The 16442-nt window shown below is 43.8% G+C and overlaps 3 long non-coding RNA genes across 3 annotated transcripts; 2 read left to right on the top strand and 1 right to left on the bottom strand.

The window, feature by feature from the left end:
- The first annotated feature begins 1923 nt into the window (after positions 1 to 1923).
- Positions 1924 to 3615, top strand: LOC123729043 (uncharacterized). The gene is made up of 3 exons (XR_006760833.1): positions 1924 to 2170; positions 2590 to 2644; positions 3478 to 3615. It is a non-coding gene; the product is annotated as an uncharacterized lncRNA (long non-coding RNA).
- Positions 3616 to 10175: 6560 nt separating this feature from the next.
- LOC123729041 (uncharacterized) lies at positions 10176 to 15856 on the bottom strand. The gene is made up of 2 exons (XR_006760831.1): positions 15598 to 15856; positions 10176 to 10225 (listed from the first exon to the last, which is right to left on the bottom strand). It is a non-coding gene; the product is annotated as an uncharacterized lncRNA (long non-coding RNA).
- LOC123729042 (uncharacterized) lies at positions 10678 to 12400 on the top strand. The gene is made up of 3 exons (XR_006760832.1): positions 10678 to 10954; positions 11374 to 11428; positions 12263 to 12400. It is a non-coding gene; the product is annotated as an uncharacterized lncRNA (long non-coding RNA).
- Positions 15857 to 16442: the final 586 nt, after the last annotated feature.

Below are 16442 nucleotides of genomic sequence, written 5' to 3'. Positions count from 1 at the left end.
ACTGTTAAATATGTCATTCACCAACATACAATCAACTTCCTGGATACAACAATATTCTTTCCAGATACTGACACACACATAGTCTCTTTACAAACAAAAGTATACTTTAAAGACACAGACACACATGCCTTACTTCACAAGTCCAGTTATCACCCAAAACATACATTCACTGGTATTGTAAAATCACAACTCATTCGATTCCATAGACTATGTACACAACAGAAAGACTTTCATCTAGCCACACAGACTCTTTTTAGTGCACTGAGGAAGAGGGGATATTCAAAGAGATCACTGAGGTACATAAAGGCTAACACACTGGCGGGCTTCCCCCAAAACAGATTGCCTGATCCCCTAACCCTACCTCTAACACTAACCTTAACCTTAACCCTAACCTTAACCTTAACCTTAACCCTAACCCTAACCTTAACCTTAACCCTGACCTTAACCTTAACCTTAACCCTAACTTTAACCTTAACCTTAACCTAACCTTAACCCTAACCTTAACCCCTAACCTTAACCCTAACCTTAACCCTAACCTTAACCTTAACCCTAACCCTAACCATAACCTTAACCTTCATAACGCTCCCGCTAGAACTCTGGACCTGGTACTGACTCCTGACCTGGGCGAACAGCCCACACCCATCCTTATCCCTTTCCCGATTCTGGGTCCGTATCCCTATCCCCCCATCCTATCCCTGTCCTCCACCCTCAGACCTTTCCCAGACCCCCTGCTCCCACTCCCCCAACAGACACAGAACCCCACATTATACCCATTATCAGCACCTTCTCTGACGTAAACAGACTCCTTCACTCCAGACTGAAAGCCGCTTTCACCCAAACACAACGCACATTTCCCCCACTTCAGGAATTCAGACCCATATCAGCTTTCCGCAGAAACCCCAACTTAAGGGATCTTTTAATTTTTGCAAAATTTTCCAATAAACCCACTCCTAAACTACCCATTGAACAACAGTATTATAGACAACTTTCGCACATTCAAAATCCACATGCACAAACCTCCAGTCCTATCTCACAACTGATGACCATTCAAAGCACTAATATTGTCTATGCCATAACATGCACACTATGCCATAACATTTATATAGGAGAAACCGGTCACACAGTCTTGACACGCCTCAAACAGCACCTCTACACAATTGTAAAAAACATTTTACAAACACACCTGGTCCAACACTTTCAAACCCATCCAACCACCTCCCTCCGTATTACGAGTCTGGAGATGAAATCCACCTGGACCACAGGCCAGAGGAAAGCGGCCGAATCCAGGTGGATTTCAAAACTTAATACTTTGGCTCCACTGGGCATGAACATTAAGGAATGATAGAAAACACTAATAGTGGGAGGGGGTGGGGAGCTAATTAAGAGGGCTGGAGGGACCACTGGAACGAGGAGGAGGTTAAAATAATAAGAAAGAAGCATTTGATTGCTGAACCTGGTGGTGTCTTTTTTTGTATTTGGTGCTGAGTTTTATTATATTATACATTTTAACATGACAGGTGATTCCTTCATCTTATTTACTTGATTATTTATTCAACTTTTAAAGGAAATCCAATTTTTCTTTTTTAGTTGCCTATTGATCTGGTATGCATGTTTTAATGTGATTTTATATGAAATTTGGTTTAAGGTTAAACATTTTACTCCCAGGTGGTTTTTGGATGATTGTCCTCCTCCTACTTTTGAATTGTTGTGGATGGCCCCTCGGAGCGCTCAGTCTCTCATGCCCTCCCACTTTCTCCGGACCGGTAGGGGGTGCAATAGGCCCGTGCAACCTAAGGTTTGACACCAACACAAACATAAACCCTCTTAAACCTAACCCTAACCCTAACCCTAACCCTAACCCTAACCCTAACCCTAACCCTAACCCTAACCCTAAACCCTAAACCCTAACCCTAACCCTTAAGAACTAACAACCGAAGACAACTGAAGAACCAACAACTGAAAACCTAAAAAGACAATCCAGAAATTAAGAAGATAAGAAGACAACGAACAACATAAGCTACCTGGGTCGCTCCCAGCCGACACAAAAAGGATAATGAATCCATAAAACTTTAAAGGAATCCACCACTTCAACGGTATAACAGTCAAATTGGTTGTAACATCCACCTGGGCTAATACCCCTCTTTTCAGGCTCTATCACCCACAGAAGGCGGTAAGCATAATTCAACAACCACCATCTTGTATGTGACTGAACATTAGCTGGGTTAAATATGCTTAGCAATGGATTCACTGTTTTGAACACCCTTCCGCAGGAGGGAGAGACAAACACCCACATTACAGTACAACACATAAGGCCTAACACACCTTCCACTCAACACACAACTAAAACCTACTTCAAACTGATACAAGCTATACACCACAAACAAATCATTGAACATGCACTCAACACTCAGACATTTCCAGCGGGGATGATGAAACAGGTCACTAAACTCACAGACTTTATTAAACCATCATCCCCCAACATAGAGACAAAGCAGAAAGTAGCTGATAATACAAAAAATTGGATGTCAGCAAATATGCATATCTTGCATGAACATTACCAGGCAATACTAAACACTCTATCCCCTACAGGCTTTCCGTTTAACAATAGTGCCTTCCAGACAGCAGTTCGTTGGGCCCAACACAGGTACAAGCACAAACTACGTGACAGTACAGTCCCCATAGTGCAATCACTGTTAGAGGACCCACCATCCACTAGTGCTTCAGAACCAGTAACCAGGGTTCATTCCCTTTCTCCTATCACAACCCCCGAGACTGAAAATAACCCAGTTTTAGTACAGGCCAGACGATCTACTCCAGCCTCAGCCTCACGTCCCACAGCCAGAGCCAAGACAAGCTTACCAACTTTAGGGTCTTCCCCACACGTCCTAGCCGAGACACTACCATCCACTCTGGCATCCAGGCTGACTCAATCCCCCTTAGTAAGGGTACAACGACCAGCACCGAGACTTGGAGCTATTAAAGCACCAACTTTGTCCCCTAGGTCTGTCAGTAACAAACCAATATCTTCTCCAGGTTTGGTTTTGCCCTCAAGGGGAACTGTTTCCATACCCGTAGCTTCGACATTGATTAAGGCTCCAGATAACATACCGCCCATACCCTCCCCAACTCCCAATAGGGTCACTCTTGCCTACCCCCAGTTCACTTCCCCACCACCTGACCTTGATGAATTCATAGTAGACTTTGAACTTAGAGAGGAAGAATTTCCCACTCTCCAGTCAATTATGGTACAGACAAAGCACACCATAGCCCAGACCAAGACCATCACAGTCCAGGCGCAGGTGATACACAGACCCTGCAGCCAACTTGACTCCTGGAGTGCCCCCACATTGACTAGAGCAATGGAGACCGCACAACCACCCCAAACACCAATTATCAGCAATGTAGCGATTCAATCCGATCTAAACATTTCTGACCTCTCTGGGTCAGAAACTAACATTTCCACTCTTGCTCCCACAGAGGCTCAACCAAATATACACCCTAACCCTGCTGAGGCGGTGATTATGGAAAGAGGAGTAAAGGTGGAAAAAGTTGTGATGATGGGAGAAAACAAAGGGAAAATCAATCCCAACAGTTTCCTGTCTGAACCTTCCCCAATACTTACCTCTCCACACACCAGATACCTCTTACCCACCCCACTTAGTCTGTCTCCAAAAAATAGGGTTCTTTCAGAGCCAACTGTGAGACTCTCCCCTCTGCCTTCACCTAGACACTCTACCCCAACATCCCCAGCCACCCCCCCATTCTTGTACCAGCCAACTAGACATGATATGACCAATAGAAAAATTTATGACTGGAAAATAAAATCTCTCAAACCGATTGCCATCATTGGAGATTCAAACTTGAAAAGAATACCCTACCATCCGTACAAACACATCCAAATTGACAGTTATCCTGGAGCACAGTTCCACCACATTACTGGGGTATTGGCAAAATCTACCCCAAATCCTAACACCAAGGTGGTTGTGCTGTCTCTGGGCCTGAACAACAAAGATCAAACACAGAAACAAACACCCATAGGACAACTGCAATCACTCCACAGTAAAGCAACAGTGATGTATCCCAATGCAACCATTTACTTCCCCATCATTAACTACTCTCCTCACCTGTCAGAGAAACAACAAACCATGTTGAAATATATTAATTCACACATCGCCACACACTACAACCCCCTATTAGAAATCCACCATTTAGATTTCCACACAGAGAAAGATAACATACACTGGACACCAGACACAGGGGCAAAAATACTCCAACATTGGATGGAACAGCTAAAATAGTGGGGGAGGGTATGCCTACATCACAGCCCCTCCACCAAGACACAAACATCCTTAATCTTTCATCCACATTCCACTTATCACCTTCTGAGACTCGGCTGCTGGAGAGGGGACTCACTTTTATCCCCACACCACTGCATTCGGACTATGGGGACCTCCAGAGGGACATCTACAGGTATCATAGAGCTCTGAAGCTCTTGGACCACTTTGATTATACATCGGATTACCAAACCCTACCATTCACAGCTCCATCCAGATGGGAACCAAAATCACAGACAATATCAGCACCCATTAGGAAACTTATTAAAACCAACACACACATCATCAGAGAATTCCATACCGCCACCATAACTTCACAGCAGAATATCACAGTAGAAGAAAGACAAGCCATAGCTAAATTAAGGAAACACAAACATATAACCATAAAACCAGCAGACAAAGGCTCAAAGATAATTATTATGGACAACCAACAGTACCTCTTTGAAGCCCACCGCCAACTCTCTAACACACAACACTATACTTCTATCCCTGCTTCTACACAGATCCAGACACAAATAAAAATTAGACAGATAATATCAGATCTTTATAAAAATAAATACATTACATATAGACAAAAGGAATATCTAGATGGACCAGACTTACCCAGACAGAGACTCTTCTATCTCCTCCCTAAGATACATCAAACACCAGATACCTGGACAGTCCCTTTTGAGGTCCCGAAGGGAAGACCTATTGTGTCGGACTGTGGGAGTGAGTCCTCGCCAGCAGCGGAGTTTATTGACTACTTCCTCAACCCCATTTCACAAAGGCACCCCAGCTACCTGAAGGACACATACCACTTCATAGACACTCTTCACACCATTCCAGTCCCAGCAAATGCATACCTTTTCACCATAGATATAGATTCTCTTTACACTAACATAGATATCTTGTCAGGTTTAGCAGCAGTGAAATCTGCACTCCGGAGATACCCAGATCCAGACAGACCAGACTCACACCTCCTACAGCTTCTAGAACTTGGATTAAGAAACAATGACTTCACATTCAATAATAAACACTACTTACAGATTCATGGGACGGCAATGGGTAAAAAGTTTGCCCCAGCCTATGCTAATATTTATATGGCTGACTGGGAGTTGACAGCCTTAGATAAATGCCCATTGCGTCCCATGTTTTATAGACGATACCTGGATGATATCTTCGGAGTGTGGGAACACGATCTGGTACATTTCAAAACGTTCATTGAAATACTCAATAATCATCATCCGACCATAACTGTTAAATATGTCATTCACCAACATACAATCAACTTCCTGGATACAACAATATTCTTTCCAGATACTGACACACACATAGTCTCTTTACAAACAAAAGTATACTTTAAAGACACAGACACACATGCCTTACTTCACAAGTCCAGTTATCACCCAAAACATACATTCACTGGTATTGTAAAATCACAACTCATTCGATTCCATAGACTATGTACACAACAGAAAGACTTTCATCTAGCCACACAGACTCTTTTTAGTGCACTGAGGAAGAGGGGATATTCAAAGAGATCACTGAGGTACATAAAGGCTAACACACTGGCGGGCTTCCCCCAAAACAGATTGCCTGATCCCCCTAACCCTACCTCTAACACTAACCTTAACCTTAACCCTAACCTTAACCTTAACCTTAACCCTAACCCTAACCTTAACCTTAACCCTGACCTTAACCTTAACCTTAACCCTAACTTTAACCTTAACCTTAACCCTAACCTTAACCCTAACCTTAACCCTAACCTTAACCCTAACCTTAACCCTAACCTTAACCTTAACCCTAACCCTAACCATAACCTTAACCTTCATAACGCTCCCGCTAGAACTCTGGACCTGGTACTGACTCCTGACCTGGGCGAACAGCCCACACCCATCCTTATCCCTTTCCCGATTCTGGGTCCGTATCCCTATCCCCCCCATCCTATCCCTGTCCTCCACCCTCAGACCTTTCCCAGACCCCCTGCTCCCACTCCCCCAACAGACACAGAACCCCACATTATACCCATTATCAGCACCTTCTCTGACGTAAACAGACTCCTTCACTCCAGACTGAAAGCCGCTTTCACCCAAACACAACGCACATTTCCCCCACTTCAGGAATTCAGACCCATATCAGCTTTCCGCAGAAACCCCAACTTAAGGGATCTTTTAATTTTTGCAAAATTTTCCAATAAACCCACTCCTAAACTACCCATTGAACAACAGTATTATAGACAACTTTCGCACATTCAAAATCCACATGCACAAACCTCCAGTCCTATCTCACAACTGATGACCATTCAAAGCACTAATATTGTCTATGCCATAACATGCACACTATGCCATAACATTTATATAGGAGAAACCGGTCACACAGTCTTGACACGCCTCAAACAGCACCTCTACACAATTGTAAAAAACATTTTACAAACACACCTGGTCCAACACTTTCAAACCCATCCAACCACCTCCCTCCGTATTACCGGTTTGGAGATGAAATCCACCTGGACCACAGGCCAGAGGAAAGCGGCCGAATCCAGGTGGATTTCAAAACTTAATACTTTGGCTCCACTGGGCATGAACATTAAGGAATGATAGAAAACACTAATAGTGGGAGGGGGTGGGGAGCTAATTAAGAGGGCTGGAGGGACCACTGGAACGAGGAGGAGGTTAAAATAATAAGAAAGAAGCATTTGATTGCTGAACCTGGTGGTGTCTTTTTTTGTATTTGGTGCTGAGTTTTATTATATTATACATTTTAACATGACAGGTGATTCCTTCATCTTATTTACTTGATTATTTATTCAACTTTTAAAGGAAATCCAATTTTTCTTTTTTAGTTGCCTATTGATCTGGTATGCATGTTTTAATGTGATTTTATATGAAATTTGGTTTAAGGTTAAACATTTTACTCCCAGGTGGTTTTTGGATGATTGTCCTCCTCCTACTTTTGAATTGTTGTGGATGGCCCCTCGGAGCGCTCAGTCTCTCATGCCCTCCCACTTTCTCCGGACCGGTAGGGGGTGCAATAGGCCCGTGCAACCTAAGGTTTGACACCAACACAAACATAAACCCTCTTAAACCTAACCCTAACCCTAACCCTAACCCTAACCCTAACCCTAACCCTAACCCTAACCCTAACCCCTAACCCTAACCCTAACCCTAACCCTAACCCTAACCCTAACCCCTAACCCTAACCCCTAACCCTAACCCTAACCCCTAACCCTAACCCCTAACCCTAACCCTAACCCTAACCCCAACCCTAACCCTAACCCCTAACCCCAACCCTAACCCTAACCCTAACCCCAACCCAACCCAACCCCAACCCCAACCAACCAACTAACCAACCCAATAACCCTAACCCTAACCCTAACCCAACCTAACCCCAACCAACCTAACCCAACCCAACAACCCCAACCCACAACCAAAAACCTAACCCTAAACAACCCAACCAACAACAACAACCCAACCAACCTAACCAACCCCAACCCTAACCCCAACCTAACCCTAACCCAACCAACCCCAACCCAACCCAACCAACCCCCAACCCAACCCAACCCTAACCCTAACCCCAACCAACCCAACCCCAACCCAACCCCAACCCAACCCCAACCCCAACCCTAACCTAACCCTAACCCTAACCCTAACCCTAACCCCTAACCCCAACCCTAACCCTAACCTAACCCAACCCAACCCCAACCCTAACCCAACCAACTAACCCTAACCCTAACCCCAACCAACCCCAACCCCAACCCAACCCTAACCCCAACCTAACCCTAACCCTAACCCTAACCCCAAAACAACAAAACCAACCAACCCACTAACCCAACAACTAACCCAACCCTAACCCAAACCCTAACCCAACCCTAACCCCAACCCAACCCTAACCAACCAACCCCAACCCCAACCCAACTAACCTAACCCAACCCCAACAACCAACTAACCCTAACCAACCCCAACCCTAACCCTAACCCCCCCAACCAACAACCCTAACAACCCCAACCAACCAACCCTAACCCAACAACAACCTAACCAAAACCCAACAAACACAAAAAACAACCCAAACCCAACACCAACAACCTAACCCAACCAACCCTAATAACCCAAACCCTAACCAAAACACAAACACAACAACCAAACCAACCCAACAAAACCCCTAACCAACCAAAAACCAACCCAAACAACACAACCCAATAACCTAAACCAAACCCAACCAACCCTAACCCAACCAACCAACAACAACCAACCCAACCAACCCAACCTAACAACAACCAACCAAAACAACCAACCCCAAAACAAAACAAAACAACAAATAAAACCAAAACCAAAAAACAATAACTAACAACAACCAAAACACAACCAAAACAAAACCAACTCCAAAAAACCAAAACAACAAAAAAACAACCAACACCAACCCAACCCCAACCCAACCCTAAAACAACAACCACAACCCAACCCAACCCTAACCCTAACCCTAACCCTAACCCTAACCCTAACCCTTCACCAACATACAATCAACTTCCTGGATACAACAATATTCTTTCCAGATACTGACACACACATAGTCTCTTTACAAACAAAAGTATACTTTAAAGACACAGACACACATGCCTTACTCACAAGTCCAGTTATCACCCAAAACATACATTCACTGGTATTGTAAAATCACAACTCATTCGATTCCATAGACTATGTACACAACAGAAAGACTTTCATCTAGCCACACAGACTCTTTTAGTGCACTGAGGAAGAGGGGATATTCAAAGAGATCACTGAGGTACATAAAGGCTAACACACTGGCGGGCTTCCCCCAAAACAGATTGCCTGATCCCCTAACCCTACCTCTAACACTAACCTTAACCCTAACCCTAACCTTAACCTTAACCTTAACCCTAACCCTAACCTCAACCTTAACCCTGACCTTAACCTTAACCTCAACCCTAACTTTAACCTTAACCTAACCCTAACCTTAACCTAACCTTAACCCTAACCAACAATAACTTAACCTAACCCTAACCATAACCTTAACCTTCATAACGCTCCCGCTAGAACTCTGGACCTGGTACTGACTTCCTGACCTGCGAACAGCCCACACCCATCCTTATCCCTTTCCCGATTCTGGGTCCGTATCCCTATCCCCCCATCCTATCCCTGTCCTCCACCCTCAGACCTTTCCCAGACCCCCTGCTCCCACTCCCCCAACAGACACAGAACCCCACATTATACCCATTATCAGCACCTTCTCTGACGTAAACAGACTCCTTCACTCCAGACTGAAAGCCGCTTTCACCCAAACACAACGCACATTTCCCCACTTCAGGAATTCAGACCCATATCAGCTTTCCGCAGAAACCCCAACTTAAGGGATCTTTTAATTTTTGCAAAATTTTCCAATAAACCCACTCCTAAACTACCCATTGAACAACAGTATTATAGACAACTTTCGCACATTCAAAATCCACATGCACAAACCTCCAGTCCTATCTCACAACTGATGACCATTCAAAGCACTAATATTGTCTATGCCATAACATGCACACTATGCCATAACATTTATATAGGAGAAACCGGTCACACAGTCTTGACACGCTCAAACAGCACCTCTACACAATTGTAAAAAACATTTTACAAACACACCTGGTCCAACACTTTCAAACCCATCCAACCACCTCCCTCCGTATTACAGGTTTGGAGATGAAATCCACCTGGACCACAGGCCAGAGGAAAGCGGCCGAATCCAGGTGGATTTCAAAACTTAATACTTTGGCTCCACTGGGCATGAACATTAAGGAATGATAGAAAACACTAATAGTGGGAGGGGGTGGGGAGCTAATTAAGAGGGCTGGAGGGACCACTGGAACGAGGAGGAGGTTAAAATAATAAGAAAGAAGCATTTGATTGCTGAACCTGGTGGTGTCTTTTTTTGTATTTGGTGCTGAGTTTTATTATATTATACATTTTAACATGACAGGTGATTCCTTCATCTTATTTACTTGATTATTTATTCAACTTTTAAAGGAAATCCAATTTTTCTTTTTTAGTTGCCTATTGATCTGGTATGCATGTTTTAATGTGATTTTATATGAAATTTGGTTTAAGGTTAAACATTTTACTCCCAGGTGGTTTTTGGATGATTGTCCTCCTCCTACTTTTGAATTGTTGTGGATGGCCCCTCGGAGCGCTCAGTCTCTCATGCCCTCCCACTTTCTCCGGACCGGTAGGGGGTGCAATAGGCCCGTGCAACCTAAGGTTTGACACCAACACAAACATAAACCCTCTTAAACCTAACCCTAACCCTAACCCTAACCCTAACCCTAACCCTAACCCTAACCCTAACCCTAACCCTAACCCAATCCAGCTATTGGGAGGAAACAAGATACAACTTAAGAACTAACAACCGAAGACAACTGAAGAACCAACAACTGAAAACCTAAAAAGACAATCCAGAAATTAAGAAGATAAGAAGACAACGAACAACATAAGCTACCTGGGTCGCTCCCAGCCGACACAAAAAGGATAATGAATCCATAAAACTTTAAAGGAATCCACCACTTCAACGGTATAACAGTCAAATTGGTTGTAACATCCACCTGGGCTAATACCCCTCTTTTCAGGCTCTATCACCCACAGAAGGCGGTAAGCATAATTCAACAACCACCATCTTGTATGTGACTGAACATTAGCTGGGTTAAATATGCTTAGCAATGGATTCACTGTTTTGAACACCCTTCCGCAGGAGGGAGAGACAAACACCCACATTACAGTACAACACATAAGGCCTAACACACCTTCCACTCAACACACAACTAAAACCTACTTCAAACTGATACAAGCTATACACCACAAACAAATCATTGAACATGCACTCAACACTCAGACATTTCCAGCGGGGATGATGAAACAGGTCACTAAACTCACAGACTTTATTAAACCATCATCCCCCAACATAGAGACAAAGCAGAAAGTAGCTGATAATACAAAAAATTGGATGTCAGCAAATATGCATATCTTGCATGAACATTACCAGGCAATACTAAACACTCTATCCCCTACAGGCTTTCCGTTTAACAATAGTGCCTTCCAGACAGCAGTTCGTTGGGCCCAACACAGGTACAAGCACAAACTACGTGACAGTACAGTCCCCATAGTGCAATCACTGTTAGAGGACCCACCATCCACTAGTGCTTCAGAACCAGTAACCAGGGTTCATTCCCTTTCTCCTATCACAACCCCCGAGACTGAAAATAACCCAGTTTTAGTACAGGCCAGACGATCTACTCCAGCCTCAGCCTCACGTCCCACAGCCAGAGCCAAGACAAGCTTACCAACTTTAGGGTCTTCCCCACACGTCCTAGCCGAGACACTACCATCCACTCTGGCATCCAGGCTGACTCAATCCCCCTTAGTAAGGGTACAAACGACCAGCACCGAGACTTGGAGCTATTAAAGCACCAACTTTGTCCCCTAGGTCTGTCAGTAACAAACCAATATCTTCTCCAGGTTTGGTTTTGCCCTCAAGGGGAACTGTTTCCATACCCGTAGCTTCGACATTGATTAAGGCTCCAGATAACATACCGCCCATACCTCCCCAACTCCCAATAGGGTCACTCTTGCCTACTCCCCAGTTTACTTCCCCACCACCTGACCTTGATGAATTCATAGTAGACTTTGAACTTAGAGAGGAAGAATTTCCCACTCTCCAGTCAATTATGGTACAGACAAAGCACACCATAGCCCAGACCAAGACCATCACAGTCCAGGCGCAGGTGATACACAGACCCTGCAGCCAACTTGACTCCTGGAGTGCCCCCACATTGACTAGAGCAATGGAGACCGCACAACCACCCCAAACACCAATTATCAGCAATGTAGCGATTCAATCCGATCTAAACATTTCTGACCTCTCTGGGTCAGAAACTAACATTTCCACTCTTGCTCCCACAGAGGCTCAACCAAATATACACCCTAACCCTGCTGAGGCGGTGATTATGGAAAGAGGAGTAAAGGTGGAAAAAGTTGTGATGATGGGAGAAAACAAAGGGAAAATCAATCCCAACAGTTTCCTGTCTGAACCTTCCCCAATACTTACCTCTCCACACACCAGATACCTCTTACCCACCCCACTTAGTCTGTCTCCAAAAAATAGGGTTCTTTCAGAGCCAACTGTGAGACTCTCCCTCTGCCTTCACCTAGACACTCTACCCCAACATCCCCAGCCACCCCCCATTCTTGTACCAGCCAACTAGACATGATATGACCAATAGAAAAATTTATGACTGGAAAATAAAATCTCTCAAACCGATTGCCATCATTGGAGATTCAAACTTGAAAAGAATACCCTACCATCCGTACAAACACATCCAAATTGACAGTTATCCTGGAGCACAGTTCCACCACATTACTGGGGTATTGGCAAAATCTACCCCAAATCCTAACACCAAGGTGGTTGTGCTGTCTCTGGGCCTGAACAACAAAGATCAAACACAGAAACAAACACCCATAGGACAACTGCAATCACTCCACAGTAAAGCAACAGTGATGTATCCCAATGCAACCATTTACTTCCCCATCATTAACTACTCTCCTCACCTGTCAGAGAAACAACAAACCATGTTGAAATATATTAATTCACACATCGCCACACACTACAACCCCCTATTAGAAATCCACCATTTAGATTTCCACACAGAGAAAGATAACATACACTGGACACCAGACACAGGGGCAAAAATACTCCAACATTGGATGGAACAGCTAAAATAGTGGGGGGAGGGTATGCCTACATCACAGCCCCTCCACCAAGACACAAACATCCTTAATCTTTCATCCACATTCCACTTATCACCTTCTGAGACTCGGCTGCTGGAGAGGGGACTCACTTTTATCCCCACACCACTGCATTCGGACTATGGGGACCTCCAGAGGGACATCTACAGGTATCATAGAGCTCTGAAGCTCTTGGACCACTTTGATTATACATCGGATTACCAAACCCTACCATTCACAGCTCCATCCAGATGGGAACCAAAATCACAGACAATATCAGCACCCATTAGGAAACTTATTAAAACCAACACACACATCATCAGAGAATTCCATACCGCCACCATAACTTCACAGCAGAATATCACAGTAGAAGAAAGACAAGCCATAGCTAAATTAAGGAAACACAAACATATAACCATAAAACCAGCAGACAAAGGCTCAAAGATAATTATTATGGACAACCAACAGTACCTCTTTGAAGCCCACCGCCAACTCTCTAACACACAACACTATACTTCTATCCCTGCTTCTACACAGATCCAGACACAAATAAAAATTAGACAGATAATATCAGATCTTTATAAAAATAAATACATTACATATAGACAAAAGGAATATCTAGATGGACCAGACTTACCCAGACAGAGACTCTTCTATCTCCTCCCTAAGATACATCAAACACCAGATACCTGGACAGTCCCTTTTGAGGTCCCGAAGGGAAGACCTATTGTGTCGGACTGTGGGAGTGAGTCCTCGCCAGCAGCGGAGTTTATTGACTACTTCCTCAACCCCATTTCACAAAGGCACCCCAGCTACCTGAAGGACACATACCACTTCATAGACACTCTTCACACCATTCCAGTCCCAGCAAATGCATACCTTTTCACCATAGATATAGATTCTCTTTACACTAACATAGATATCTTGTCAGGTTTAGCAGCAGTGAAATCTGCACTCGGAGATACCCAGATCCAGACAGACCAGACTCACACCTCCTACAGCTTCTAGAACTTGGATTAAGAAACAATGACTTCACATTCAATAATAAACACTACTTACAGATTCATGGGACGGCAATGGGTAAAAAGTTTGCCCCAGCCTATGCTAATATTTATATGGCTGACTGGGAGTTGACAGCCTTAGATAAATGCCCATTGCGTCCCATGTTTTATAGACGATACCTGGATGATATCTTCGGAGTGTGGGAACACGATCTGGTACATTTCAAAACGTTCATTGAAATACTCAATAATCATCATCCGACCATAACTGTTAAATATGTCATTCACCAACATACAATCAACTTCCTGGATACAACAATATTCTTTCCAGATACTGACACACACATAGTCTCTTTACAAACAAAAGTATACTTTAAAGACACAGACACACATGCCTTACTTCACAAGTCCAGTTATCACCCAAAACATACATTCACTGGTATTGTAAAATCACAACTCATTCGATTCCATAGACTATGTACACAACAGAAAGACTTTCATCTAGCCACACAGACTCTTTTTAGTGCACTGAGGAAGAGGGGATATTCAAAGAGATCACTGAGGTACATAAAGGCTAACACACTGGCGGGCTTCCCCAAAACAGATTGCCTGATCCCCTAACCCTACCTCTAACACTAACCTTAACCTTAACCCTAACCTTAACCTTAACCTTAACCCTAACCCTAACCTTAACCTTAACCCTGACCTTAACCTTAACCTTAACCCTAACTTTAACCTTAACCTTAACCCTAACCTTAACCCTAACCTTAACCCTAACCTTAACCCTAACCTTAACCTTAACCCTAACCCTAACCATAACCTTAACCTTCATAACGCCTCCCGCTAGAACTCTGGACCTGGTACTGACTCCTGACCTGGGCGAACAGCCCACACCCATCCTTATCCCTTTTCCCGATTCTGGGTCCGTATCCCTATCCCCCCATCCTATCCCTGTCCTCCACCTCAGACCTTTCCCAGACCCCCTGCTCCCACTCCCCCAACAGACACAGAACCCCACATTATACCCATTATCAGCACCTTCTCTGACGTAAACAGACTCCTTCACTCCAGACTGAAAGCCGCTTTCACCCAAACACAACGCACATTTCCCCCACTTCAGGAATTCAGACCCATATCAGCTTTCCGGAGAAACCCCAACTTAAGGGATCTTTTAATTTTTGCAAAATTTTCCAATAAACCCACTCCTAAACTACCCATTGAACAACAGTATTATAGACAACTTTCGCACATTCAAAATCCACATGCACAAACCTCCAGTCCTATCTCACAACTGATGACCATTCAAAGCACTAATATTGTCTATGCCATAACATGCACACTATGCCATAACATTTATATAGGAGAAACCGGTCACACAGTCTTGACACGCCTCAAACAGCACCTCTACACAATTGTAAAAACATTTTACAAACACACCTGGTCCAACACTTTCAAACCCATCCAACCACCTCCCTCCGTATTACCGGTTTGGAGAGCATTTGATTGCTGAACCTGGTGGTGTCTTTTTTTGTATTTGGTGCTGAGTTTTATTATATTATACATTTTAACATGACAGGTGATTCCTTCATCTTATTTACTTGATTATTTATTCAACTTTTAAAGGAAATCCAATTTTTCTTTTTTAGTTGCCTATTGATCTGGTATGCATGTTTTAATGTGATTTTATATGAAATTTGGTTTAAGGTTAAACATTTTACTCCCAGGTGGTTTTTGGATGATTGTCCTCCTCCTACTTTTGAATTGTTGTGGATGGCCCTCGGAGCGCTCAGTCTCTCATGCCCTCCCACTTTCTCCGGACCGGTAGGGGGTGCAATAGGCCCGTGCAACCTAAGGTTTGACACCAACACAAACATAAACCCTCTTAAACCTAACCCTAACCCTAACCCTAACCTAACCCCTAACCCTAACCCCCTAACCCTAACCCTAACCCTAACCCTAACCCTATCACTCTAACTCCTAACCCTAACCCTAACCCTACCCCTAACCCTAACCCTAACCCTAACCCTAACCCTAACCCTAACCCTAACCCAACCAACCCTAACAACCCAACCCTAACCCTAACCCTAACCTAACAACCTAACCCCAACACCTAACCCAACCTAATAACCCAACTCCTAACTAACCCTAACTAACAAAACTAACCCAACTCAACAAAACAAAACACAACTAAAAAACAACCAAAAAAAAAACCCAACAAAACCAACCCAAACCAAACAAAACCAATCCAACAACCCAACAAAAAAAAAAAAAAAAAAACTAACCCCAACCAAAACCAACAACAACAACAACAACCCAAAAAACCCAAAACCTAAAACAAACCAACCCAACCCCAACCC

The sequence above is a fragment of the Salmo salar genome, chromosome ssa19 (genome assembly GCF_905237065.1).
Source record: "Salmo salar chromosome ssa19, Ssal_v3.1, whole genome shotgun sequence".
NCBI classification, from domain to species: Eukaryota; Metazoa; Chordata; class Actinopteri; order Salmoniformes; family Salmonidae; genus Salmo; species Salmo salar.
Note: the sequence above shows the minus strand (reverse complement) of the source record. Positions and strands in the feature narration are given on the sequence as shown.